We start from the raw sequence: 27,123 nt of genomic DNA on the forward strand, positions 1-27,123 counted from the left end.
CGGTGGTCTCGGGGCTCGGGCTACAGCTGAGGCGCCTCCGGGAGCCCATTTCATTCAGCCAGTTAGATGGCACGCTGGCAGGGGGGGGGCCAGCTCAGTATTACACCGAGCCGGTCCAGATGACGATCGGGAGTCACCGGGAAGAACTGAGGTTCGTGGTGGTCCCGGTGGCCGACTACGCGGTGGTACTCGGCTTGGCGTGGCTGCGGCGGCGGAACCCACGAGTCGACTGGACGGCGGAGGCAGTGCGGTTCGGGGTCGACAGACCGGCGAGGGGCGAGAGCAGAGGGGACCGAGCCGTGGAGACGGAGGCAGCCGCAACCACCGGCGGACAAGCGGAGGGTCCGGGACACCGGGAGACGGGGCGAGAGCAGATGGGGCCCGAGACCCGGGCGGCAACAGCAACAGCAGCAGCAGCAGCAGCAGCGCCGGGACCCCGGAGACCTGCCACGATCCCGAGGCGAGGGGAGGCAGCGGCGACTGGCGAGGCAACCGCAAAGCGAGGGGCCGGACCCGGGGAACCCCCGACGGGCGGCGGAATCCCGAGGCAGTATCGAGACCTGGCGGCAGCGTTCGGGGAGAAGGAGTCTGACCAGCTCCCACCACACCGGCCCAGTGATTGCGCCATCGAGCTAGAGCCGGGAGCGACCCTGCCTAAGCCAAAAATGTACTCCCTGTCGAGGAGGGAGATGGGAGCCCTGCGCGAGTTCATAGACAAGAACCTAGCACGGGGATTCATCCAACCCGCGAAGTCACCATTAGCGGCCCCGGTGTTATTCCGGGAGAAGAAGGACGGCTCGCTCCGTATGTGCGTAGACTACCGGGGGCTGAACGCAATCAGCACGGAGTACAAATACCCCCTCCCCCTGATGAAGGACTTGATGTCGCATCTGTCGAAGGGGAGGGTGTTCACAAAACTGGACTTGCGCGAAGCCTACTTCAGAGTTAGGATCCGCGCAAAAGATGAGTGGAAGACGGCGTTCAACACCCCGCTCGGAAGCTACCAGTTTTCCGTGATGCCGTTCGGATTAAAAGGGGCCCCGGGGTATTTATGCAGCTAATTAATGAGGTGCTGCACGACCTACTCTACCGGGGCGTCCTGGTCTACCTGGACGACATCCTCATCTACACCGAGACCCTGGCGGAGCACGTGAGCCTGGTGCGCACGGTGCTCCAGAGACTGCTGAAGGCACAGCTGTACGCAAAGCTCTCGAAATGCGAGTTCCATCGAGAGCAACTAGACTACCTCGGCTACCGAATATCCAGCCGGGGAATTGAGATGGACCCGGCGAAAGTAAGGGATGTCCTGGGCTGGGAAGCGCCGCGAACCCGGAGGCAACTCCAAAGCTTCCTAGGGTTTGCGAACTTCTATCGTCAGTTCATCCCGAACTTCGCCCAAATCGCCCTTCCCCTAACCGACCTGCTAAAAACCAAGGGCACTGGGAAACCCCCAAGCCCAGCATGGCACTCGCGTGGACTGCAGAATGCCAGGGGGCGTTTGAGGAACTAAAACAGCGGTTCACCGCGGAGCCGATCCTGCGCCATCCCGACCCAGACCGGCGGTTTATAATCCAAGTGGATGCATCAGACGTGGCAACGGGAGCAGTCCTGCTCCAACCCAGCCCGGAGGGGCCATCCACCCGTGCGCCTACGCCTCCCGCAAATTCACCGAGACGGAGAGGAGGTGGATGGTGTGGGAGAAAGAGGCGTACGCGGTCAAGTGGGCGCTGGCCACGTGGAGGCATCTACTGGAGGGGGCAACTGAACCGTTCGAGGTGTGGACGGACCATAAGAACCTCGAGGCCCTGAAGACCCCGCGTAAGCTATCCCCCAAACAGGCACGGTGGTCCCAATACTTCGGGAGGTTCAGGTTCACACTGAAACACATCCCCGGGAAGCGCAACTTCTTAGCGGATGGACTGTCTCGCATGCCCCAACACGCCAGCCTACGGGAGGAGATCGTGGACTCCGTCATCCCTGCCAGCAGGCTGGCTGCAAAGGCGGTGACCCGAAGCCAGACCAAGGGGGAGCGACGGGACGCGGCGTCTGAAGTAAGGCAAGGGTTCGCGGAGGCAGCGGAGCGGGACGGTTGGCTCAAGCAGAACCGAGAGGCGCTAACCGGCCAAGAGGGGTTGTGGTGGCACGAAGGAAAGCTGTACGTGCCCGAGGGTTGCCGACGGGAGGTCATGGAGAGAGCCCACGACAGCCGGAGCGCGGGGCATTACGGCTTCGTAAAGACACTCCACTTAATCCGGCGGCAGTTTTGGTGGCCCACGCTCCGGAAGGACGTGGAGGCGTACTCGGGGGGTTGCCCGGTGTGCGCAACGGCGAAAGGAGCCAAAGGCAAACCTAGAGGCCTACTCCAGCCGGTAGCGGAACCCGACGGCCCTTGGCAAGAGGTCGCCATGGACTTCATAGTGGAGCTCCCGGAGAGTAAGGGGAAGACCGCCATTTGGGTGGTCACGGACTTATTCTCCAAACAAGCGCACTTTGTAGCGTGCCGGCGAGTCCCCACGGCCGAGGGGCTGGCGAAACTGTTCGTGCAACATGTCTACCGACTCCACGGCGCACCTCGACGTATCGTCAGCGATCGGGGCGGCAACTTCATCGCACGGTTCTGGCGGGAGTTCCTGAAGCGGGTGGGGACGAAACAAGCCCTATCCTCCGCGGCGCACCCGCAGACGGACGGAGCCACGGAACGCCTGAACGGGGGCTCGAACAGTACCTGCGCTGCTACGTGGGGCACCAACAGGACGATTGGGCGGAGCTACTACCATTCGCGGAGGTGGCATACAACAACGCCGTCCACAAGAGCACCGGGTTCTCTCCGTTCAAAGTAGCCACCGGGAGAGAATTCGTCCCCATGCCGGAGCTGCCTCAGCCGGAATCCCAGATCAACTCCCTGGACGCCTGGTTCGCCCAAATCGACGAGACCCGGCGAGCGGCGCACGCGGCATTGCAAAGAGCCAAAGCCGACTACAAGAAGCACGCGGACCGCAAGAGGCTCCCCGAGGAAAAGTGGAAAGTGGGGGACCAGGTGTATCTGTCAACCAAAAACCTAAAGACGCACCAGGCATCGAAAACTCAGCCCGAGGTTTGTGGGGCCGTTCCCCATTTCGGAGATCATCAATCCGGTGACCGTCAGGCTGACGCTCCCGAAAAGCCTCGGGAAGATCCACCCGGTGTTCCATTGCAGCCTGCTAAAGTTGCACCAGCCGGGGAACGCCTGGCACAAGGCGGAGGGAGTACCACCACCCATCATGGTCGGGGGGGAGCAGCATTTCGAAATCAACCGGATACTGGACGCCCGGAGGCACAAGGGGCAGACCCAGCTCCTAGTGCAATGGAAACATTTCCCCAAGTCCCACAGCGAATGGGTGAGTAAAACCCACATAAGGGCGCCGGACCTAGTGCGGGACTTTTACAGTAAATACCCCGGGAAGCCGAAATAGGACCGAGGGGGAGTTGTCGTCAGGGGGGCGGCATGTCAGGTTCGGTCAGCACGAGGTTTCAGGGAAGCACGGGGCTGCAGGGAAGCTCGCAACCAGACCACGCGGAATCCACCGGCGGTAGCTAGCGGGGAAAAGAGGAACCGAAAGCGCCGCTAATTAACGAGCCACCTGCGGCCAGCTAAACAGGAAAACCGCAGCGGAAGCTTTTAATTACGAACTGATAACGGCGCGAGCAAGCAAGGAACGGGGCCGCAGGGCAGCGAAACAAGATCGCAACGCAGCACAGAACCCGCGGGTCTGCACGTAGCAGGGAGGGGCCAACCCAGCCGGAGGGGGACTGGCAATCAAGGACAATGGACTCTGACCGACCCTGCCATCATGAACGATCAGGGGGGACATTGGGGGGCCTAATAGCCCACAGCCGCAACGCGATCACGAGGCGGGAAAAAGCGCGGGAAGGGGGGAATATAACAAGTGATGCAATTGTACCAAGCCAGTCCTGGCTTTGCTTGTGACTACTACGTTACGCATGAGTAAACCTTCTTTGTGAACCACACGTGTCACGAGAGTTTCTCTGTCGAACGGGGCAAATCTCACATTAGGGACAACTCTGTGAATGTCCTAGAGTGGCCCAGTCAGAGCCCTGACTTGAATCCTATTGAGCATCTCTGGAGAGACCTGGAAATGGCTGTCTACCAATGGTCCCCATCCAACCTGATTTTGCTTGAGAGGATTTGCAAAGAAGAATGGCAAGAAAATCCCCCAATCCAGGTGTGCAAAGCTTGTTGCATCATACCGAAAAAGACTTGAGGCTGTAATTGCTGCCAAAGGTGCTTCAACAAAGTACGTACTCAGTAAAGGGTCGGAAAACTTAAGTACATGCGATATTTCAGTTTTTTTCTTTTTAATAAATTTACAGACATTTCTAAAATTCTGTTTTCACTTTGTCATTATGGGGTACTGAGTATAGATTAATGAGGAAAAAAAATGAATTTAAACGACTGTAGTCTCAGGCTGCAACATAACAAACTTGAAAAAAGTGAAGGGGGTCTGAATACCTTCCGAATGCACTGTATGTACTGGCTGAGCAGCTTTTGCTATTGATACTGTTTTGGGAAAGGCTGAGATGGAATCATTTATTATGTATTTTCCCTATAGGCACATAATTATTAGGCACTGCAGGTAAAAAGTAAGAAAAAAAGAAGATACTTTAGTATTTGGGTTGTCTGTACATTTTGTCGGCTAAACAGCAGTACATTTTTGTGGGTATTTTCTGTGAATTGAGAGTAGCAGAGAATGGGCCACTGATGTGAAATGGGTGGCACTGCATAGTGTTAATGGGTCGGACCTACATTGCTCAGGGTTTGGGAGGAGCTTTCTGAGGTTGAGGAAAGTGGCTTGTTATCCAGAATTCAGAGGGCTAAGTTATCCCCAAAGCGGGTGGCCTCCAAAGCCTTTTCTAGTGGCCACATGACCCCTTTAACTATATCATCAAAGGGCTGCAGCTTCCCAACATTCTGAAGGGGGAAATACAAAAATTATAGCATAATGCAACAATGGGAAACCCCCCGGATCTTTCCCCCTCACCCCTGAAATGGGGGGGGAGGATATTGCATGCAAGTCATGGTCCTGCTTGTTGCAGCCTCCCCATTTACACCCATTTTATACAGTGAGTTAAAGATTTGCCTGCTGTAGAGCTTGGCTGCATCCTGTGACATTTGTAGCATTTTTCTCCTGTGCCATATGTCAAAGTTAATTTGAAACTGAGTTTTCTATAACCCTTTTGCTAAGGGGGGAAAATATTTATTTTTACTGAGTGTCCCAGTACTTCTTTCTGGCTATCTTTTTTCTTTCCATGGGGAGAGGGCAACTACCATAGGAGAATATTCAGCAACCCGGTGGCTTCCAGATGTGTTGGGACTGTAATTCCCAGAACCTCTAGTCAGCATGGCAAAGCAAACCTAAAAAGTAAACATTTCAATCTTGGAGGAAAATAAAGTGTTTTGGAATTAGAATTTCGTTTGTGATGCTGGTGATTTCTTTTTTTAATTTGATGAGGCAATTAAACTCTAGAGAAGTAGATACACACTGTATTTCTTTGTTTAATGAAAAAAATACATCCACAGTAGCATATTTCATTTTGTACCTTTCTGTGTTGTAAACTATTTTTTTTATGGTTGGGGAAGGTTAAACATGAGAGTTTGGCAGTTTTGTTTTTCAAGCTTCCTTAATATCTGTAGTTTCAGATGTGTCTATTCTCCCCTGAATCTGACAAATGTTACCTTTGCAATGAGAGCTGCTGTAGAATTGCTTACTTTCCACTATGTATTGTGTCAGTATATTTCCAGGATAATTTTAGGGGAAAGTGCATTTTACTAAGACAAGGAAATGCCTCCCTCCACCTAAAAGAGAGAGAGAGAGAAAGAGAGAGAGATTGCAGTGCCATTAGCAGGAGGAAAACTAAATTTAGTCAAATGGTAAACCATGTTTGAGGATATTTATGGAAACTCCTTTTTCTGTAACTAGGTACCTATCTACTGTTCAGATCTTGCGAGTTTTGCTCACTGATGAGTCGTCTGTTAGAGCAGAACACACATTCTCTGCAGTTGCAGCCAAAATTCTTCTCTAGACCAGAGGGAGTTTACCAGCTTATTTAATTGTACTTTTTGTCTGCGATTGGATAACATATTGAAACAGGAAATCTCTAGTACTTAATATAGGAAGAGACCGTGCTTTGACATTGTTCCCTCTGAAACAAAGGGCATGCAATCCCATTGGGGTTTTCTTTGTAGAGTTTACTGTTTATATCTGTTTTGTAACTTTAACTATTTCCTTCTGAATTCCTATAATTGTCCATAATATTCCACAGTGCTTGGCTGCTGCCACTACTAGTTGAGTTTATTATTATTCTATTTAGGGCCTTCCTAGAAAAATGGTTAAATACTGTTTTTTTCCATTTTAAAGTGAATCCCATAAGACTCTTACAATTGCAGTTTGGGTGAAGAGGTGCCTGATTAATGGATAACGAAAATGTAAAATGAAACTGGAGATATGTTTTGGATAATTTTATAATATTTAGAATAATGAAGGTTTTATGAGATTGCCTAGTGGTGGGAAAGACTTACAGATAGATTGTATAGTAAAAGATTTCAGGTGTTGTATTAATGGGGTGCTTACTCTCTTGAGTGGAATCTAGAGCAGAGAAGGGATCGCACACATACATAGAGTCCTGGTTTGGTTCAAATTAGAGTTTTCAAACAAGGCCACGTCTAGGTTTTGAGCCCCATCCTCACTTTGTTGCTGCCCATTTTCATGCCTCATTCATTGGGCTCAATACTACTACCCAGGGCAATCAAAAATATAAAAGAAATGCTGCATTTTCTTGTTTCTTTCAGGGCTTGCTTTCTTAGAGAGGAAAGCAATAATAATGTAAGCATAGGGTTGGGAGGGTCCAGTAATTAGGAAGTGTCTCCCCACAGCTTTGGGGATCCCCAACATGTGCCTGTTGATACATAAATGCTCTGTCTTACTGGTTAAGTTACACACAGACAGCTTCTGATAACAATCTCAAGATACTTAATGCAGTCACAAGTCTTTTGCCACAGTAACACAAAGCCTGCTGCAGATTCAAAGCTTTCTGCACAGAAATCAGGCACAAACAGTTACCTTGGGCAAAAGAACCCAGAGAGACAAATACTAAGTTCTGGAAGATCCAAGAACAGTCAGTTTCCAGTTCAAGGTTCCAGGTAATCTAACAACAGAAAACCAGTCACAAAAGCCATTTCGTTTGTGTAGCCCTGACTGTCAGCTTGAGTAATTAATTGGCTGAATCACATTTCTTTCAGGTAGATGGCTTGACTTCCTTTGCTCTTCCCTTTGTAATTTGTGATATGTTGCTGGGCTTATCACCTTGCCTAGTTCAGGTACTGATTCAGTTACTCAGCCTGTACCTGTGTATCTTCAGGTGTGTTCTCTTCAGGTAATTCTTTTAGTGCAGGCTGAGGCTCAGACAGTAAGGAATTTTGACCACATGTTAATGCTGTTTTGCAAAATGGCTGCTAGCGGGATGTGATTGCCATTTACAGGATGGCTTCCACAGGAACATAGACAGATACAAACCACTGATTTGTCAGAATGTTGCATATTTCCTCTTGTTAGATCAATAATAACATTAAACTTTCCCACCCATCCCTGTCCCATTGGCTAAGAAAATGCTGTACTATTTCTCCTTACCTTTGTTAATACCATAAGCTTAATAAGTGTTAATAAAAATGTGTAGCCTTGTAACATTTGTAAAATGTTAATTTCAGAGATTTTTACACAGGAACTATTCCAGAAATAAATTGCAATAAGCAGGTTGCAGTTCAATGTTTAATCTGAATGCACACATTCTAATTGAATTGCAAATATTGTGACATATATATATGTGTGTGTGTGATTTTTCCATTGGTAGAACAAATCATTTTGGAGTCTAAATTAAATATATCATTTATTTTTGCTCATTATATTTTAATATATTTATGATACTTAGTGTTGTTTGAAGCAATGGTGAAAGACGAATCTCCTTACTTAGATGTCTGGATTTTAATGTGAATTACAAACGAAAGTGAACTTTGGATTTTGAACCTATGTGCAACTGACCATCTTAATCATTAATGTATAAGATGTTATTAAAGTATAAAATATTTAGCATTAAAGTGCCTTATAGGAAAAATACAATGAGAAAACCAATGATGTAGTTTTTGAGTACTTGAAGTTTTTTAAAAAAGGGCAAGTAATACAGCTCAGTGTATGGGATGGACTCTAGGTGAAGTAAACACATTTAACCCATTCAGATCAAAAGGGATTAGAGCTTGCACTTAAATATTTAAGAGCTGTTTAATATAAAGAGTGAGTGCTGAGTTCATCTCAAACGGTACCACCTCACCTATGCCTATGATGTTTGGAAACACTCCTACTATGAAATATTCCTGACGTGAAAGTGACGTGAAATATTCCTGACGTGCTCAGTCATCCAGAAGAGGATGGCACGGGTGTATAAGGAATCACAATTGTTATCCTAACCTCCATGTGTTGATGAAGCACTACTGTTGGAGTATTTTCAAGATTGATGTTTGATGCTGCTGCATTGTATAATGTTTCAGATTGTCTATAGTTTCAGATTTCTGTGCTATACTGAACTTCTGAGGGTTTGGAGATACAACCTAGCTTCCCAACTCTCTGGAGAGCCACCAGGGTGTAGCTGAATTTTTTTGTCCATTTTTTTGTGTGTGTGTGGTTTTGGTAGGTTTAAATGCAGGGTTGGAGTGAAGGTCAATGGGAGACTAATCACTTCCATTCTCATCCATAAAGGCCCCCAAACCAGCCAGTGTAAGGACTATTTGAGGCATCTATTGCATATAAACTACTCCAATCTGCTCTGAGCTGGACTCCGGCTGTGCAGATCTCATGCAGGTGACTGAGGCACAGTCTGACTTAGTTATGTGAGAAGAGGTTCAGCTGGTTGGTCCTGAAGAAGTGGATAGAGTCCCTGGGGATGTAAATGCAGCCACTTGTGGATTACAGCATGTTCCTCCTGCTGGTCAGGGCCTCCTGGGAAGCATTGTCTGGTTGAATCCAGGCTGTGATAAATTCATTCTTAGGGGGCAGGGGATTCTGCTGGCTTTTAAAGAACTGGTGATCTTCCTCCTCAAGGAACTTTTTGCCTGTTTTCAACCTTTCCTTTTGATGGGAGAGTTGTTGAGTCAGGTTGCCATTTCAGAGGACCCTATAAGAAATGGATGATCTGGATCCTTTTCAGTCCAGTTTCAAACTGGGATATAGTACTGAGTTGGTATTGATTGATTTGTTGATAATTTTTGGCAGGACTGGGATGAGTGTGGTGCATCCATCCTGGCCCATGATCTCTCCGCAACCTTCAATACCATCAATCATAGTAACCTTCTGGATCAGCTTAAAGGGTTAGGAGTTGGGGGCATGGGGTTGTAATGATTCTCCTCTTTCCTTCAGGGCTGATTCCAGTTGGTGATGGGGGGAGCGGGGAGAGGTCTAGCCTTAGCTTCCTGCTTTGTGGGGTTCTTCAGGGCTCTGCTTTCTCCCTACTCCTGTTAAACATCTACATGAATCCTCTGGGTAAGGTTGTCCATTGGCATGGTGTTATGTATCATGAATATGCTAATGATGGTCAGTTTACATCTCTATCCCTGGCTGACATGGTTTCTGGAAGCTGTAGGGTCTGGATGGGGAAGAACAGGCTTTGGCTTAACTCTAGCAAGACAAAATGACTATGGGCTCTAGGACTCCCAGATCTTGCATTTATTCTGGATGGGGTAGCAGTTCTCCAGACAGAACCAGTCACAGTTTGGGGGTTATCCTGAACTCAATTTGAGTTCAGAGCTGTGGCCATGAGGGCCTTTGGACAAATCCATCTTAGGTGCCAATTGTGCCCATTATTACATCGGGAGGCCCTGCTCATGGTCACTTATGCCTTGATCACCTCTCATCTGGGTGTTCTGAAATGCGGTCTACGTGGGGGTGTCCTTAAACACCATTTGGAAGCTGCAATTGGTCCAGAATGCAGTGGTGTGGGTAGTTACAAGTACATCATGGTACACCCACTTAACATTACTACTCTGAAAGTTGCAGAAGCTCCCAGCAGACTTCCAGGTACAATTCAAAGTGTTGGTTAAAGCCCTTTGTAGCATGGGGCTGGGTTGTTTGCAGGACCACCTATTTCTTTTTATTTCCATTCATTACACAAAATCCAACAGGGTTGGCAAGCTCCAGTTCCTTTCTTAAAAAAATACTGCCATCTGATGGGACCCAGGAGGCATGCCTTCTTTGTTGCAGCCCATGCCCTGGGAAACAAACATACCCTCCTGAGATTTAGACAGCCCCAACCCCACTGGCCTTCTGCAAGGTGTTGAAAACCTGACTTTTCCCCTTGGGCATTAGGCTAGGGTGCTAGATGAGCCTGTGCAGTAAGGGTGAAGAGAGTGATTGTGGTAGGCCTTGTATGTCTTTATTTCTCTCCTTATTTTTTAATTTTATAATATTTTGTTACTTGTTTTTCATTCAACGTTAGCTACCCAGAGTCCCAATTGCTAGTTGGGCAGCCATGTAAATCAGTCAAGCAAACAAAACTCCTTGTTCAAGGAGGCCAGAATGGTTAACTGAAAAGGATGCAAATATATTTTTAATATGGAAACAAGTGAAATAGCATCCCATTTTTTTCTGAATTATTACTAGCAAGACTTTCCTTCAATATACTTAGATGCTCTGGAATTACGATGTATTGCTTTAGCATACTTAGGACTTTTTGAGAAAGGACAATGGGAACTACTGCCTATTGAGATCTCTTGGCTGAGTCTTCAGGAAGTACTGCCTTCCACCAATCAGCTTCACTATTGAGTATACAAGGTTAGCCTAATGCTTAGAAAAAGCTCCATTCTATTTATTATGTGGGAAATTCAATGGGGGGAATGTCATGCTTATCTGCCAATATTGATTTTTTTCCATTATGGAGTTTTATATAATCCCCACATAATTCCAGAGCTCACCACAACAGTTTGAAAACTATCTCTATAAGCCAGTTTCTAATTGGTCAATGAGTACCACCTGATTTCATTTTTATTATTTTGTTTTATTTCTATAAGCAGAGAACTAATATGCTAAGGTAATGCTACAGTGTTTATATTCTGTCTGGGTTGATTTGTCTGAGCATTTCTGTAAACCAGAAAATTCTTTTTGAATCATTAAAATACGTAGGCTTTCTCAAAGACCTTTAGAGTTAGTCTTCCCACCATTCTATTGTCTCTCCACAAGATATCTGATAAACACAAGTTTCTGTTTATTGGCCATGTCTGGACTAAATCCTAGAAAGTCTTGATCACCTGCTGAGTCCTCTGTTTCTTGCTAATGTTTGATGTACCGTTCCATGTAGTAAAAAGAAACCACGGTTGACAGATAGCAGTTAGCTTGCTGCACGACAATCAATTTTTATTTCCAAGAAAATGCAAGAAGTAACCTTTTTATTTTTATATAACTCATAGGACAATTTTAAGGCTTAATTTGTGTATGAATCACATGCTAGGTAACATTCCCAAGGCTTGGTTTAGAAGTTCTGCTTATATTAGAAGTGGAGTATAGATTTTCTTTGGGACCTTTCTGATCTCTAATCAAACATTCTCTTGGTTAGGCAAGAGAAAATTCATATGGTTTGTATAGAAAATGTGTATTATATGTAATGTATATACATTTTTATATTTTATTGGTTTTGTAACATGAAACGATACGGTATTTCAGTTTCTTACAGATTGAAAATGTGAATAAAACAGTAGGGAAGTTCTTTATTTTATATGGAGTTAAATTCGGTATGTTCGCAGGGATCCAGGTAAAATTATCATCTGTGTCTGGCTCATGGATTACCAGCAGACTATACTGTTAATGCCTTTTTAATATGTCATTTTAGAGAAAAACAACTTTGTTAAGGAAATAACTGTTAAAGCAAAGTGACAGAGCTTATGTGCTGGTGATAATACTATAACTTGTTGACAGAAATACTTTATAGTAATAATGTAAGTGTAGTTGGGAAAGGCATAACTTAGTGGCAGAACATATGCTCCTTTGCCTCCTGTTAAAACTGCATTAGTCTGGCTGGAAAAGATATTGACCTAAGACATCTTCCCAATACAGTGCCTTCCAGATGTGTATTCTATTATTCCAATTATCCATGGTGGTCAATGGCCATCTTAGAGAAGCCTATCCATGGAGGTGCATTTGCTGGGCTAAGACTCTTGAAATACACCTCAAGTAAATAATGGATAAAAATACTCCTGTAATGTTATTGAAAAACAAAATAAAACACTGATTAGAACTAACCCAAATTCTAATTATTTAAAACAGTTAAGCGTGATCTGCAGGATGAAACTAACCCATGAATAATAAAAGGTACTTTTTACTTATATCTTTATTTCACTCCTTTCTTTTCTTAACATTTCTGTAGTAAATTCAGAAGAAAAAAGATAGTATTGCTGCCTTGTTAAACTTGGAAAAGCAGGAGAAATGGAGAGTATGAGCATGAGGGGGTTTTGTGTGTATTTTCTGCTTGGGGATTTCAGTTTTTGTACCGGTATATGTGTGGTGGACATCAGCAAGTGAGAGCAATCACTCTGATATTGTAGGTTCACATGAATAGTTTTGTGCTTAAGTTTTTTTTTTCTCCTAGAAGAGCTAGGACCAAGTTATCTTTCATGACCCCTGCCTGATTTTCCTCCAGGATGTGTTGAGTTATTTCCTTGAATACTTTGTTTTATATATACCCATGACAGATAACAAAGGAAGTAAGTTTTGAAATAAATCATGTGGCAGACTTTAGATTAGGTTAGGTTAAAGCAGAACATATTTTTGGATTGACCTCCTACAATTGAACCTTCTGATTTCTTAAAAAGACCTGGAGAATTACTGTATTTCAGAAGGTAAAATCACTTCTTAAAAAAAATATCCTATACAGTATTATAAATTCTGTTCCAAGTAATTCCATATCCTTCTTGAGATAATGAATCAAGCAGGAAGCAACTGCTAAAAAAGAATCCAGAATGTTAAGAATGAAGTGATTGTTGCATTGAATTTAGGATATTTGATTGCTATCATGCAAATTAATTCACTTGATCTCTGACATTTTTTGTTCTTATAATACATACAGTATGTAATACAAAATATTAAAGCTTCTTAATAACTTCATAGAATTAGAAAGCAAGGTACCAGTTCCGGTTTATCAAACAAATGTAATGTCCAAATTCTATTCTAAGGCAAGCAAGAACAGAATTTTAATATTTTGGTAATTCTTGGAACCTGCAAATTTACATAATATTAACTCTTGGTGGAGCTGCCTGGATTCTTGTTGCATAGAATATGGATGAATCAATTTATTTTTATTTTATTAAAACTTTACTTTTTCTCTATTAGGCTTTAGCTTTATTCAAGCTTTTCACACTTAATTGAACTTAAAAATATATTTTCCTAAATAAATTCAACTCTTAAACCCCCCCAAAAAAATCACAAAAGAACACCAATGTTTATTAATATATATCATGATATTTGCAAGTAAAGTGTTTATGCCTTGCTGGATGTTTAGACAAATTCTACATAATTTGTGAAACAGGATTTTGAATATTTTAAATTGTAAAACTAGAAATAGTGTACAAGAACCCCTATAAATGCAAATTACATTTGTTTGTTTTTATTCCTAAACCACCAAGTAACAAACAGCGTACTTCCAAATCAGCATTTTTCTTATTTTTTATAGTAATTTTATTAAAGATTACAATTTATAATAATAAAAACTAATACAAACAAAAAAAAGAGAAAAAAGAAAAAATGGAAGATGCAAAAAAGAAAAAAGAAAAGAAATAAAAAATAAGAATATAGTAAAGAAAAAGAAAAGAAATATATAAAGAAGTGAATTCCTCCTTCATCACAACAGGTATAAACAATTTTAGTAACTTATCACTTTCTTTTAAAATCCAATTAATGATCTCTTCTTCCCATATCCCATCTCTTATCTATAAACAAATCTGTAAAGGATCCTCATTTCAGTCCTGATGTCAGCAAAAGTCCATTAAGGGTTACCAGAGATAACAACATATCTATTTTAACTTTGATCAAATAAACCTTTATATTCCTTTTACTTCTAACAATCTTTATCCTTCAAATAATGTCCTAGAACTTAATTTCTTTTCATTTTTTCTTTGTCCTTTCTCACAAAATTCTTCAAAGCTTTAACAATCCTCATTTGTAAATCCAATATAGGAAAATTATCCAGATCACTCTCTTGGTTTGTTATTTGTATATTCCTTTTAGACATCAGCCATTTCTTTTGTATGTCCAATGTAACATCTTTTTCCATGTCATTCTTGTAGCCTGTAATTTTTAAATCCAGGTTTGAATCAGTCTCAATCATGTCAGGTAATACTTGTTCCTCTTCCATAGCATCTTTTAAACACAGTCTGTCTATAGAGGCAGGCAGTCTTAAAATTAATTTCCGGGTCCATTGTTCAAAAATATCCTTCAGTATATCCAATGTTAAAATATTTTGCTTCATTCATTCATTTATTCATTTGCTTCACATTAGTAAGTCGAGTTTAAGTGTTCTTTTCCTCTGATTGTAATCTTTAGGTCCTTCTAATTCCCTCCAGGTTCCAATGTTTAAATGTTTATTATGCTTTTTTTTAAAGAATTCAAAACAAAAGCATTTTCCCATGGGAAAGATTCTTTATAATTAATTCCAAAATTTTATTTCAAATTTATCTGGACCCTTAGTCCATTTATAGCTTTCTAAAATCAAAGTTTTAATCATGTTTTTGCTGTTTATTAATTTTTTTTAAGTCCTCAAACTTGTATTTAAAACTTCTTTCACTAAAAATTGACATAAACTCACTGATCTACTTACTGGTTCCTTGATATTTGTCACAGTCATCAGCTCTGCTTTTGCAGAGCTGTCTTCAGTTTACTATATCTCCCCGAGAAGTCTCCATGTAACCAAATGTGACCTGGTATCAATTTACAATTTGCACTGAATTGAATATTGCATTATTCGAACTTGCATTGCATCACAACTTACCTGTAGTCTTCAACTATATGAAAGGATACCGTAGAGCAGTGTTTCTCAACCTTGGCCATGTTAAACTCTGTGGACTTCAACTCCCAGAATTCCCTAGTCAGCATTTTCCTGGCTGGGGAATTCTGGGAGTTGAAGTCCATTCAGCTTAAAGTTGCCAAGGTTGAGAAACACTGCCGTAGAGAATAGTGCCAAGATCTGTTCTCTATTGTTCCAAGCGCAAGTTATGCTTTTCCCCCTAAAATATTAAGCATAGAAGTAATGTGGAAATTGTGTCTTTTAAATTGCCATTCTTCTTTATTGAAATATGCACAGAATAGTTCAAAAGATATTGAGAAGAACAACAACTATTTGAAACAATTATTTCTTTTAAGAGTTACATTTTAAAATTTCTGTTTATTACTCTAGTTTTCAGACTAAGCTTTTTTATATTGTAGGTATGCTGATCTATGATTGTAATAAAGATTGATTTAGATTTGGATTTGGTATTGTAAGTGTTTTCTAGGAGAAATGGAGTTCTACTGAAAGATTGCCTCCAAGCAGTGATTTCAAGGTGGGGAATAGGGGAAACTGTGGAGGAAGTCTGATTTGAGGAGCTTCCCAATGAGGGATAGTGGAAAGGAGCAGAAAGGACTCTTTTAAACCTTGCCTTGTGTACCATGTTTGGGCTATACAATTCTGGACAGCCACCTGAGCGTAACAGATACCGAACTCTAACCCTTCTGTTGCCATCTAGTGGTCATCCAGATATGCATAGTGCAGATCTGGTAGCTTATAACTGTTGCCTTGCAGGTAGATTTGAAAGCCCCTCAGGCTGAAGGTTCCCTACCCTTGAAATAGAATAAAATGAAACTGCTCTAAGTTAAAAATACTGACTTACCTTTGGGAATTGAATGCTTTCTCCTGGTTCATAAGTAATAGTGAGAAGGGCAAGCTTCCCTCTGGGAGGTTTGGCACTAGCACTTAGAATATACAAAATAAATTTAGGAATAAAAGATACAATTGTTATCAACCTAATAATTGGGATCTAATCTTAGTGTATATCTACTTATCTAATCTAAATTCAGCACATTTCATTGATCTCTGGCTTGGACCATTGCCATTGCAACACAACCACTTCAAGAATGACAGCTAATATTGATAGGAAGTTTTTCATGCCAGAATAATTTATGGCCACGGAGGTCTTAGTCATTCCAGGAAGGCTGTTTCCAGTATTCTCCTTTCTAGGTTCATAATAGGTATTTCAGCTCTCAGAGAGATCAGCATGATTCCTTTGAACATGTTTTCTGACTTATAATTGTGTGTTGTAGGACAATTTATGTGGATTCACATATAACTTCTACTGACAAATTTAGGATTACTGTATGATCTAATCTGATTTCATTTGGTATTTTTCTAATGCATATTATAAGTGAATCTATTGATGGAGTATAGTCAAACCTTCTTCTCTTAGTTTTGGCTACTACACAAATAAGTTTTATGTTTATTTTGGCTAGAGTTCACACATTGAAGCAACACTAAAGACGTGATGCTGCATTGTTAGTACAATACATTTTTTTTTAAATCTGAAAATCCATTAATTTCAGTAGAATTTATTTTGAAGCTGTGCTTATGTTTGAACCCAGCACCTCGGAAATCAGAGGCAGCCATTATCCTCTAAGTAAAAATGGCATTCTAAAAGAAGGCATATGTAGTAATGTCTCATTTAAAATAAGTATCTGGCAATAACAAAATCAATTAATCCATAAAAAACAAATTAATTGTCAGCTATTCTAGTTGTCAATTTTCAGCAGGTGGTTTAAAGCATAAGGAACCTAATTTTGTTAAAACCACCTCTGCTGATAATATTTCCCGATTTTTTAAAAAAAAAACTTTTGTGTGTGTGTGTGTGCTTTCAAGCCAGTTTTAACTCCTGGCAACTGCCTATAGTTTGCTTGGCAAGGTTTTTCAGAAGTGGTTTGCCCTTGCCTCCTTCCTAGGGCTGAGAGAGAGGGACTGGCCCAAGGTCACCCAGCTGGCTTTGTGCCTAAGACGGGACTAGAACTCCCAGTCCCCCAGTTTCTACTTTGGTACCTTTAAGCCATACATCAAACTTTCTGTCTGTCTCTTTTTTTAAACTATACCTCTCAGCTAATTACTGAAAGGAGGCGAGAGAAGCGAGAAGGAGGGAGGAAGAACACTGTCAACATCTTATGTCACAATCCAGACTGAAAACTGCATAGAGGCAGGAAATAGAATTGAATGTAGATCTGCCCTTGCTTTTTAGGCAGCTAAGAATGGTGTGAAATATAAACCCTGGAAATGCTGAGGAAGCTAGGGGGTATAATTACGGTGTGGTATCCAGTTACAGCATTTTAGTGAATTGGTGTAAAGAATGGTATATATTGTCTACCAGCATATTTTAAAATGTAATGTTAACACAGGTATAACATTTCAAAGAGTGCAGCTATTTAGTTGGAAGGAGGACAAAAATTGTCCTCAAAAATGCCAAGATTTGCTCATCTGTTGTGTGTCCAGGTTAAACAAAAAACAAAAACAGCAGAATAAGTTTTATAATTTCTGAAGTGAAATAATATTGTAAGCGTGTAATATAGCACAAGACCAATTTTGGTATAACTTAGGGCAGATCAGTTACACTTTGTCTTGCTGGAAGGCAAGATATGATAAGGGATAATTTATGTATTAAATTGCATACGTTAATGTATGTGTTATGTCTTTCTCCATCTTCCTTGAAGGAGGAAGTTTTGTCAGAAAGGTAGTGACAGCTTTGCTAAGTTCGTCATTTCTACAAAATAGATCCTAGTTAAATGATTTGTTCAGATCACTTCTGTTGAAAAGGATTAAACTTGGGAAACAAAATGATTAAAGTTAAGGACCAAAATGAAATCTGGTCGAGAATAATTTTTTCAAAGGTTGTGTAATCAGATCAACCAGCCTGCTGAAACTTTGTTAACATCAAATTCTATACTTTTTCCATCGCATATTGTATGTCCTTGTTCTGGATGACTCAGTTTGTTCTAAGGTGTAAATCTTTCTAGAAAAGAATTCCGTGAACTGTAATAGACAATAGCAATTTTGCATCTTAACTGATAATAGAACCTTACCTATAAAAGAGGGGAGTAGAGTCTTCTTTGATTTATTAATTATTACATCTGGATCTGCTTCTAAATCTGCAGAGCACTTTCTTCCAAAACACAATTGCAGACTTTTGTGAAGTGTGGAGTCAACGTCTCTTAAAAATGCTTATAAAATCCCCCCTTCCCCCCAGGTGTGTTTTTCTTTTAAAAGAGCTGTTCGGATTTCTGAATGATCTATTACCTCATTTAAAATCTATGTTGCGTAAGGGCTTTAGGTGAATTTTATTGAGATCTGATTGTATCTGATGAGGAGCAAGTATGTTTGTAGTATTTTAATGAAAAGTTTGATTAATGTTCGGAAAAGTGTTAACTGTTTAGGTTTTTTAAAGTTTTGTTTGTACAAAAAGAAAAAGGAAGAATTTACATAAATACTCCTCACATAGGTAATTCATTTAGTCTTACATATATATTTATCATATTATACAATTAATTTGTTAAAATCAATTGTCTGACATTAAAAGAAAAAAGATGAAAGATTAAATATAGAGAGTAATATAAGCCAACAAAAGTTCCAAATAGCCTTCAATCGAGACTCCTAATGATGGACTGAGAGCCACTTTGCTGTAATAGTTAAAAGCACCAATCTAAAAACCAGGAGACCGTGAGTTCTAGTCCTGCCTTTGGTGTAAAGCCCGCTGATTGACCTTGGACCAGTTACTCCTTCTCGGCCTTAGCAAGAAGTCAAGACCAAACCACTTCTATAAATGCTGCCAAGAAAACTACATGGACTCGTCCATGTGGTCAGCAGGAGTCAAGAGTGACTCAAACACAAAAGAGAAGAAAAAGGCGATTGCTTGTTTAAATACAGAAAGTGAAGTAAATTTTTCAGACTCTTATATAACTAACTCAGCGTCCACTTTCTTCTTTTGTTAGTCTTTACACCATTGGTATATAGCTCCAAAGAACATGAGCATCAACAACAATAACAAGAAATCTTCTCAAGTGAAAGTACAAAGAATAAAACAATCGTGATAATGTTACGTTAATTCTTAATACTAAAATGTGGATTGCATTGCCTTCTCTTTTTCAAAGCCAGTACCTGAATTTTGGATCCAGGTTACCAACTGAGAGCCAGGTTGGTGTAATGGTGAAGGCACCAGGCTAGAAAGCAGGAAACAGTGAGTTCTAGTCCCGCCTTAGGCATAAAAGCCGGCTGGGTGACTTTGGCCCAGTCACTCTCCCTCAATCCAACCCATCCCACAGGGTGGTTGTTATGGGGAAAATAGGAGGAGGAAGAAGGAGTATTAGGTATGTTTGCCGCCTTGAATTACTTATAAAAGTAATAAAGATGGGATAATTTTTTTTTAAAACCCCTCATAATATTAAGCATTAACATGTGTGGTGGAATTAGGAGTAGAAGTCATCTCCAGTGCCTGTAATCTTTTTGCTTAATTGCAGAGCTCACTGTATTATTGGAATTCATCATTGGTGTGTGTTGAGCCTCTAGTTATGCTATTTCTTATAGGATAGTAATTTTAGAGGTTTTCTAAAAAATCAACAAAATCAACAAATCAAAAAAAGCGGAATCACCGTCTCTTCCGTGCCTTTATTGTCATCCAAACTATAGGAAAGGGCATATGATTGGTAAGACTTATGTGGAAGAAAGAGACTGATTGCCACAAGAATAAAGATGGTTTTAATCTCTGAACTCGATTTGACAAGTCAAAGGTGATGCTGATTAGCGGGTGGTCTGATAGCATGCAAGTACGGTCTTACAACATTTTATCCAAACTCAGCACCTTTGACACTACTATACAATCTAGATAGAAGTAAGCAGGAGGAGTTCTTTAGAAAGAATAAAATATAATCCTTTATTGTGAAATGATACTTTCTCATTTAAAATTATAGGCACATAGCCTGCAGACCACAGACTGCATGTGGTTCATTGGGGAAGTATAGGTCCCAAAGACTGAACTGCTGAGGCCCATATTCCTCTGCTGCCATCCTAGCATTGTCCCTGCTTGTGCCTGCCACCACTTCCCAGTGCCCTAGTCTGCTGTTCCAGTGCTCCTTCTAAACTGTAGTGCAAGCCGCCTGCTGCCCAGTCTTTCACCATCCAGACCATTCAGACACCATCCATGCCTGCTCATTGGTGCCATTAATGCTTCCCTCATCTTGGAAGTCCTGTTCTCTTGCTTCTGCTGCTCAGTGATAAGAAAATGTTCTGGTGGATCTCTCAACACAGCCATTTCATGAAAAAGGCAGCCTTGGAGATTTTAGATGAACAATCCTCTAGAAGTAGAAGTCTTTGGAACACTGCTTCCCAAGCCATGTTTTTCTAAGAAAATTAGGAAGTTTTGGATTTTGAGGTGTTTCTGCAAAGTAATAGAATCAGAGAAATGCCTTTTTGTGCCCTTTTAGGTGGGAACCAGTATCAACAGTTAGAAGATCTGGATTCCAAATATAAATAACTAGGGTTTTGCTCTTACCTCAGAGCAAAGCTGGAATTTTGCTGAATCAAGACAGACTTTTACCATTAGTTGGTCTACCAAAGTTAGGCATAAGCAAAGTGACTGGAGGTTTCATCTTAACCCCTAAACCCTCTGGCTAGTAATGTACAAATTATATGACTATCACTTGTACCAACAGACCTGTGCAAAACAGCCACAAATAAAACAAAACAAGTCAACAATAGCATACTTGGAAGGCTGAATATGCCTAACCCTCTTGGATATATAAACCAAAGATAAAATATATTTTATTTACAATTTCAATTAAAGCTCTGGGATATTATTTAAATCAGAGTTACTCTAATTGAGTTATTTAGAGGCAAAGATGTAGAAATATGTCCTTCCACTTTTTAACGAGTAATATGACATAACCAATAGTGGTCCTTAAGCAATTGCCGATTCATATCCACCTGCCAGGCAAGCTACCAAGACTCAGCCTGCATGCAGTGTTATTTCTCTTGTTCTGATAAAGGCATTTTTTTTCCCTGGTGCTGAACAGTAGAACATTTTGTACTGGGGTTGCTGCGTCTCCATCCAGCTAGTCTTGTTCTATGCTAGGTTTTGGAGATGGAATTTCTTAAGAAGTTCCGTAGCTTCATCACTACTTGCTGCAACTCGGAATCTCCCACTAAATTTTACTGGAAGCTTAAAGAAGTAAGACACTGGATTCCTTCCTTCAAAATTGGTCTGAATATGGTTTAGAATTTGAAAAACTTTAATTTTGAGGCTTTGGAAAGAAATTATTAGTAGCATAGAATTTCAATATATGAAATACTTTTTCTTAGAACTGGAAGTTATAAAGACCAATATACCTAATTCTTGTGATGGGTTAAGGCGAGGAAATTTTTAACTAAATAGCAAGAATAAACATTTGCTAAAGTGAATGTTTATTAAAAGAAGCAAAAATGCATGTATATAACAGCATGTGTCCATCCACTTTGCTGCACGGAAGAGAGAATCAGGGATGTCAGGAAGAGTATAAAAACTGACTGCAGTGAAAGTGGGTTACTAAAGAAGTGTCTGTGGTAAAGCAAGGAGAGATTATGGTTAGCTGAAACGTTGGTTTGTCTAAATAAACTGATTTTATTTCACGGTTTTTGATCCTGCCTGGTTTCTAAAGATATGACTTTAGTCTTCTTTTCAGACAGAGACCAATTATGTTTTTTTTTTTTTTGGTAAACTAGAAGGCAGATGCTGTCAAACCCATGCTCTGGTGTCTGCACTTGAGGAGAAGAGAAGAAGAAGCAGGCTTTTGCAAATCATGCTAAGCAATTATTTATGATTAAATCAGAATTAGGGCTCATTATTGCATATGCACTGTACACGCGATGATCAGATTAAGACGTTATGTAACATTTTGAAATAAAATTTTAAAAATTGTGAGGAAGAAGCAAATATATGTCTTTAAAACATTTCCTGGAATTCTGTTGTAGTTCTCTAAAAAATTAGATTATTTTTCCTATGCAATTGTTAGATGTCAAAGTGGACTTGATATGAAAGATTCCTTTTTAAATAACTTTCAGGAAAGGAGATCATTTCATGAGGCCATTTCTTTCCTGTTAGCCTACACTTTAATAATAATAATTCTTAATTTTCTCCTTGAAAACCTTGAATACAGGGGATCCCTGAGAAGTGATACCCCTCTTGGTTTATTCTGCTGGTCAGTCCCCAGCTTTTCTAGGGAGAAATGCTTTTCTTCTTTCTTTGGCTGCCTAGAATTTAAGAGGAAAAAATAACAATAGTACCACCACCACCACCCCTCCCTTCAGCAGGTAAAATAATTAAGGAGCAAGTTGGGGCCTGATGTATGTTACAATTAGACATTTCTCGGTTTTAACAGTAAACAGAAATGATAATAACACGGTACGTTCTCTTTTAATAATACAGTTAAAAAAGATTATTTCCTCCAGAGTGCTTCCAGCAGAGAGCTTCCAATATTACCAATCCAAATGCATTATACAGTTCCTTTGGTTTATTTTATTTTTTTGGTCTCTGTGGTTAAAAAAAAAAAAAAGTAATAGGAAGACACATGAGGGTCATAAACGAAGGAGACAGTTTTGATTCACATAGCTTTCTCTGGATGATGCAGAATGAGTGCATGCTCTAAGTCACCCAAAATCAAATTTGAATTGCCAACTACGTTTTAATGTTATGATCTTACTCCCTATTAAGAGCTTTTTGGAACCCCAGGACAGTGGGTGTTATCTGTATCTCTGGGGGGACGTTGTTCCGGGGGGGGGAGCATGACAGAGAATGCATGCTTCCAAGGTCCCACAAGAAGCAACCTGGACAGTACCCACTCTGCCTGAATGTGCTGGGCAGGCAGAAACAAGAATGATTGAAAATCCTGATTGGTGGGCATCTGTATTAGCCCCCCGTTTACTGCCATTAAAAACTCTTTATTGGTCCCCAAAGAGTGGCTTAATTCTAGCACTCTTCCAATATACAAGAGAGGTGATGGGCAAAATCCTGACAAACTACCACCCAATTAGCTTATTGTCAATGATTACCAAAATCTATGCCCACTTTCTGTATCATTAATTTTTAGACTGGATGTATTACCTTGACTCCCAAACAAGCAAGTTTTAGATCACAGTATCCCACCATAGATCAACATGCAATTTTACACCATTTAATACTCTAGCCCTAGCAAGGGCACCCTTTATGTTGCCTTTATTGATTTAAGCCTTCAACTCAATTCCTCATGAGAGACTATGAGGAAATTAGTCGCAGTATCCATTGATCATTGCCGTCTCAGGTCAATCATTTTGTACATGCAGATTAGAGCCAATTTTAATGGTGATCTCACCACCCCCATCCTTATCCTCAAGCAGGATAGGGGCTGTATTCTTGCCTCATGATTGTTTAACTTTTATATAAATGACATCATTGTGGCTCTTTCTAAACCAGAATTTCTCCCTCCAACACTCGCCTATAGTCCTATTTCGATTGTCTCATATGTTGATGATGCAGCCATTTTATCTGTAACCAAGTGGACCTTCAAAGATGCCTAGATGTTTTACCTTGACTTGAATTGGCACATTACTTATTATGAAAACCATAGACAAAGATACTGGTCCCTAGCACAATAACTGAATGTGTGCCTGGTCACATACAGAGGTTGGGTCAGTAATCCATATACGACCCATGGTGTCTGGCAGTCATAAACCCAATTGTCAAAAAAAAATTAGCTGTCTGTTTGATCAAGAAATTACAATATTCCTTCTACAAGACCTAACTTGGACAACCTCTATAAAGTTTCTAGCAACAGCTATGGCTCGCAGAATCCAACTGATACCCTTTTCTCATCATTAATTGTTTCATGTTTGGTTTTTCCACACCTTAAATTTTGTAGTTGTGTTTTATTAGTCTGGGATTGTAAATAAATATGTTCAGTTTCAAAGACACTTGATCTGATTCTCAATGGCAATCTCTAGCCTGTCCTTTTCTCGTTATATTAAGAGCTTGTAGGATGCTAGGCAAGGACTGACAAACATATTCTGAGACAAAATGTAGCCCATAGTAAAATGTAGGCAGAGGAAAGCACCAAGATGATATGCACAATGTAAGTCAAAATCACACAGCACATGTTGTGTTTGGCAGACCACAATGCATTGGGTGATGAGTGCTGACTGCCAAAGTATCCCTGAACAACTTGTGAGCTGGTATTTTTTTTTAAGGAGCAAGGCTCAAGGCGCTGCAAGTTGACAGTTATTTATCAATTAAACATGCTTCTATGCCACCACAATCAAAAAGACTCTTGGCTTAACATAGAAAGTGTACTAATTAAAACATCTACAATACAGAGATAAAAACAACAATGCAAAGTGAAACCATACAAAATAAAAATAAGAATAAATGAGGATAAAGATGGCAACATTAAATCAGAGGAAGACTGTCTGGAACAGTCTTCAAAAGTTTCTGAATGACAAAGAGGGAGTCGGCCTGAACTTCACAGAGAGGCTGTTCCACAGTGTTGGCACTGCTGCAGAGAAGCAGCACCTCTTCATCTTAGCGCCCCCCCCGCAAACCTCCCAAAAATGTGGGATTTGTAACAGTTTCTCCCTGGTAGATCTAATTGGTCAGACTGATGAGTTTTGCCAACTGGCCTGCAGCTGTTAATCTCCCAATTGGTCTACAAGAAAAAAATCTGGGTCATTTTTTGGCTGGTGGGTTAGGGGAACAGAAGATTCACACTCTTTGCTTTCTTCTTTAAAACACTTCCAGTGAAATGACATTGATGGAACTTTTGAGTATTTTAGGGCCCTTAATGATCACCAGATGTTGCAGAAATTACAGATCCATTTCTCTTCTTTTCTACGGTAGCCAAAATGGATATCTTTGAAACAGAAAATGTGTGTGGCTCATAATGCCTTTTGCCTTGGCAGGACTTTACTTCAGTTAGTCAGTGTCAGCATGTATAGGCCAAGACCTTGGTAAAGTAAAGACATTCTATTTGCTAATCTGTTTCCATGCCTCTGCACTACAACTGTTGAGAAATTTTACAGCCAGCAAAATCAGAATTACATTACGTCTCTAACATCAAAGCAGTGATGCAATAAATATAAAAGATGGATGGCTCATTTGTTGCTTTCTGTGACTAATGCAGTTATCATTTCTGTTTGTTTTAAAAAAATCCTGTTTATTAATTGTTCTGAACTCTTCCATGGAAAACAGTAAAGGAAGGAAGTTGAGGGAGGATGGAGACTTTGCATCCTGTATCCTTCAAAGGGGAGTGGCTACAAATAATCTGAAGGACAAAATACTTCATCTATACTTTAGAGCACAAAAAGCAGTTAGCACTGTAGGTACGGCAGCTGCTAAAAGTAGCAATGACTCTTTAGTATGCCAAAAGGCTTCTTTAGGAGCTCCCAAGCTAACCACCAAAGGAAGATGACAAATGCAGAAGTGCTTCTCCAGTGAACTCCTCATGATGCCAGTGATGGCTCAGCACAGTAACAACGAGTTTCCTTTTTCAAGAAGTCAGCTGTATTTAAAATGGAGAAAAGAACTGTCCTATGGATAACAGAAACTCTAGAGAACTCTATCATCTCCAGATAATTAACCTGACATGAAACTGAACAAAGGTGTTGGCGTACAAAATCCCCAACACAGGTAAGACAGAAAAAAAGCAGTGAAGGATGCTTTAAAAGAAACTTAACAGCATAGTCCTACGCAAGCCTATTCAGAAGACTTTTGGAGTTTCTGGGACTTATTTATAGATAAGGATAAAGTAGGGCTGTGGAGCAGATTTGAAAGGGAAAGAAGTACTTCTGTTCATGTTTGAATAGTGCCTGTTGGCAGCTCCTTAAATCAAATGTGTCTTTTCTTAGGATTGCCCACCAGCTGTAGTAGAAGACAGGAGCCACTCAGGAAAACCAAATTCAGCTGCTTTAAGGCGCTGTCAGGCACTGCTGTGTGCATGCCTCCATGTACTCTGACCTTTGATCTCCGGAGTGATCAACTATTCACTTAAAATGGGTTTTCTTTAAAAAGCATAGGATAAATGAAAAAACCTTGCCAAGCAAACTATAGGGACTTGTCCAGGCAGTTGCCAGAAGTCAAGACTGGCTCGAAAGCACACAAACACACACAAAAGTTTAAACAAAAAAAATCCAGGGAAATATTAGCAGCAGAGGTGGTTTTAGCAAAATTAGGTTCCTTATACTTTAAACCAGCTGCTGAAAACTGACAACTAGAATAGCTGATAATTAATTTGTTTCTTATGGATTAATTGATTTTGTTATTGCCAGATACTTATTTTAAATGAGACATTACTACATATGCCTTCTTTTAGAATGCCATTTTTATCTAGAGGATAATGACTGCCTCTGATTTCCGAGGTGCTGGGTTCAAACATAAGCGCAACTTCAAAATAAATTCTACTGAAATTAATGGATTTTCAGATTAAAGAAAAATGTATTGTACCAACAATGCAGCATCGCTTGTCTTTCCATTAGAGCTATAGGAAGCCAATCAGTGTGTGCACACGTGTAAGAAGGTACTGATTAATGAGATTGAAATGGGTTTGTGTAGGTAGGTGCTGTGAAAGCGATGGCAACTTCTCTAGCTTTCTTTTATTACCCTTCATGACCTGTCCTGTGCTAGCTCACTTATCTAGTTCATTCCAATAAAGATTCTTGGAAAAGTGCTGGAAAAATACTTTATATGATAAAGGAACAAGTTCCTATGGTGATCCAAAAGAGTGTTGTTTATACATGATGTAGTTTATGTCTCAGTATAGTTTGCAAAGCCCAAAACTGAACCCTCTGGAAATATTGTATAGGTAATATAGAAAGGAGGATTTAAATGAAAAATAATAAATTTAAGGTATCAGTGGGGCAACTATAAAGAAACATTTTGCAAGACAGATATGGAACATAATTAAAATAATGCAATAATACTTGGCTTCCCTGTACTTTTTGTTATAAGTTACTCTAGAAGGAGAACATGCAAGCATGTGTGTA

General features: G+C 40.7%; 1 protein-coding gene across 4 annotated transcripts in view; it reads left to right on the forward strand.

The window, feature by feature from the left end:
* HECW2 (HECT, C2 and WW domain containing E3 ubiquitin protein ligase 2) overlaps positions 1–27,123 on the forward strand; it is a 176,922-nt gene that overhangs the window by 51,118 nt on the left and 98,681 nt on the right. Inside the window, exon 1 of one of the 4 annotated variants that reach the window (XM_088135693.1) lies at positions 25,460–25,771. The exons of the other annotated variants lie outside the window; for them this stretch is intronic. The gene's annotated coding sequence lies outside the window, so the exon portion shown is untranslated. Of the gene's footprint in view, positions 1–25,459; positions 25,772–27,123 lie in introns of those variants that run through there. 4 annotated transcript variants of the gene reach the window in all.

Source organism: Python bivittatus, unplaced genomic scaffold (assembly GCF_059951505.1).
Source record: "Python bivittatus isolate LINGU-HERP-01145 unplaced genomic scaffold, Pbiv_v1 ctg000200_np1212, whole genome shotgun sequence".
In the NCBI taxonomy this organism is placed as follows: Eukaryota; Metazoa; Chordata; class Lepidosauria; order Squamata; family Pythonidae; genus Python; species Python bivittatus.